Source organism: Sapajus apella, unplaced genomic scaffold (assembly GCF_009761245.1).
Source record: "Sapajus apella isolate SASKATOON/1434 unplaced genomic scaffold, GSC_monkey_1.0 scaffold12, whole genome shotgun sequence".
NCBI classification, from domain to species: domain Eukaryota; kingdom Metazoa; phylum Chordata; class Mammalia; order Primates; family Cebidae; genus Sapajus; species Sapajus apella.
In genome coordinates, this window is record NW_022436952.1 from 29,205,407 (window position 1) to 29,208,518 (window position 3,112).

Sequence of the window (3,112 nt, forward strand, 5' to 3'; positions counted from 1 at the left end):
TGGTTTGGCTCCCTAGACCTTGGGGTTACTTTAATTGAAGTTGATTTTTGAGGATGGACTGGCACCATAGTATAGTAAAAAAAAAATAACAATTAAAAAAAAAAAAAAAAAAAAAAAAAAACCTAGGTTTTTGGATCACTTAATAAATACCAGTGCCAAGCCCCAACCCAGACCAACTGAGTCAGAATCTCTGTGAGTAGAGCCAAAGCCGGGCATGGTGGCGCCGCTTGTAGTCCTAGCTACTCAGGGGGCTGAGGTGGGAGGATAGCTTGAGCCCAGGAGTTCCAGGCAAGGCTAAGGACCACTGGTCTATGAAAATCATGAAAATCCTGCTCTCTGCTCTCCTAGTCTCTCTTGTAGCTAGAGATGGCCCCATAATCTAGTGTTGGCCAATGTGACCTAAACGGAAGACTGGAGGGGAGAAAGGTTGTGGGAAATATTTTGTTTTCTTGATGAAGGGGAAGATGTGGTCTTCCTTTCCCCTGCAGATGAAATCCTTGGAGTTCTCACTCTCTAGAGACCTTAAGGCAAGAAGGATGAAAGTGAATATGTTAAGGATATCACAGAAAAAAAAAGAAAGGGCCTGAGTTCTTTATGGCATCATTGAGCAGTTAAACCAGTGCCAGCCTGCTTTTTACAAACAAGAAAAATAAACCTTATTTTTTTCATCATTGTTTTTCGGGATAGATCTCTGTTACTTACAGCCAAATATACTCCTGAAGCATATGTACAAGTTCCAAGCACAGTGTTCCTTTTTTTTTTTAAGAAACAGGGTCTCACTCTGTTGCCCAGGCTGGCATGCAATCATAGCTCACTGCAGCCTCAAAAACTTCTGGGTTCAAGCCATCCTCTTGCTTCACCATCTCAGTGCTGAGTGCCTTACTCCATAATGGAAGATACTTACCTGAGTGTGCATGTGCCCAAGCCTTCCAATCCAAAACCAGGACACAAAATCCCTCCTTATTTCTTTCCCAGTTATGTTTTCTGTGTATGCTGTGGTCTAAGGCCAGGGATTCTCATTAAGTTCCAAAAGGAAAAGGATGGATGAGGCAGCAGGGACTTGATCTGTCCCCTGTAGCTTTATTGTCGCCCAGTAGCTCCAAGTCTTGGTTCCAGATTCCCCAGCCCACATCCCATTCAGATTAGCAAGCTCAGGATGGCTGTGGGGCAGGAGCCTGAGCTCCCTCTGGGAGGCTGGAGAAGGACTGAGCAGGGGATGGATAGAGGTGGCAGCAGCAGCTGCTACAGGTGCTTCCCCTCACACCACAGATGCAGGTCTGCTCACCTGACCTCTCACCCTGCTCTCCAGCTCTTATCCCATCAGGGAGAACTAAAAACTTCCATGTAGAAAGACCTGAGGACTGGGCTGCCTTGATCTCTGAGCTGGGGGAGGCAGACTGGTCTGAGCGCCTTGGGGACTGAGGGCAGAGACAGTGTAGCACAGGTGGATCCCTCCTTTGACTCTCATTTGAGACCCTACAGAGGTAAGGAATGAATGATCAAGTCTGCGTTTTGCATAGCCTGAGCAATCTAGACCTCCTGATCCAGAGACCTTTTTCTTCGGTGGATTTTCTGTAGAAAGTCAGCTTCCTCCTCCCCCATTCTTACACTACATGCTCCTGAATCCCCATTTCCTTCCATTTTCTCCAGTAAGACTTCTCTGAAATACATGCTTATTTTACTACCAGAGGAAGGTATATCTGCTAGGGTCATGCTAGGTGAAAAAATGTTCTAAATCAGAGATATTATTTAATTTTTAAAACACCTCCCTTTTTTCCCTTTCTCCTTTGCATTCTTCCTAAGCACAGGCAATCCAAATTTGGCTTTAAATTCGGCTTCTTGGGGATATTGCTGAATGAGGGGCTAAAATAAATTAGAATTCAAGAATGGGAGAAATTCTTGAATTCTAATTCTTGAATTCTTGAATTCTATCTATCCTAAGCATAGGTAATCCAAATTTGGCTTTAAATTTGGCTCCTTGGGGATATTTCTGAATGAGGGGCTAAAATAAATTAGAATTCAAGTATCAGAAAATGCTTGGAATTTGACGTTTAAAAGCCTGAATTCAGGTCTGTTTACAGAGGGACCAATAGCATGTTCTAGGTCAGAGTTTTAAGGCTAGAGCAGAGTTTTAAGGCTCTGCTTCCTCATCTATAAATGAATTGAATACTAACACCCCCCTCATACAGGGTTGCACAGGGGGCTTATAAGGCAGTAGAAAGGATGAAGTGACAGCACACAGATAAAATTGCTTTGAGGGCTTGCAATTATAGCAAACATTTACCGAGCATCTACAATGTGCCTGGCAGAATTCTAAGAAATTTGTGTGTGTTATCTCATTTCAACCTTACTACCTTCTCAGGTGGTTCCTATCATAAACTCAATTTTGCAGATGAAGAAATTGAGGTCAGATAATTTGCCCAATGCCATACAACCAGGAAATGAAGTCAGGATTTAAAGCCAAACTAGTCTGAATCTTCGGTGCCTATGCTTTTAAATAAACCGCTCTCCAGTCTCTTAACCTAAGCCAGCTTTATTTGTTACACAGAGATAACACAACCTCCTTCGTGGTGTTGCATTATATGTATATAATGTCTGGACTATACATACATCTGTATATACATACATCTATATATACATCTGTTAGACACTTTACATACATTATATGTATATAATGTATGTATAGTGTCTGGCACATGGTAACACTCTAATATGAGTATCATTATTATAAATAGGACTTGACCAAGGTCTCACAGTAAGAAAAGAGGTCACTGGATCTATAAGGCTAGAGAATCCAAGATCATAACCTATTGGTTATGATTATTGTTCATTTGCTAAAAAATACAATACTCACCCAGAGACCAAAAGCTTAATCATCTCTCTCTTCAGATTTCTAAGAGAGGGCACTTCCAGTACCCTTGATGCTCCTAAGAATAGCATTCTCTGTCTCCTGCTGGCTCCTACCATGTTAGCTACTGGAAGAAAGCCAGCAGGACCACTGCTGGAGTGAGCTGCTCATTCACCAGGACACATTGCTGATGGAATGAAGAGCGTTGTACACACAGACTCTGCGTAAGCTTTTCATGTGCAAAGGTGGTGTTGATGGCCCTTT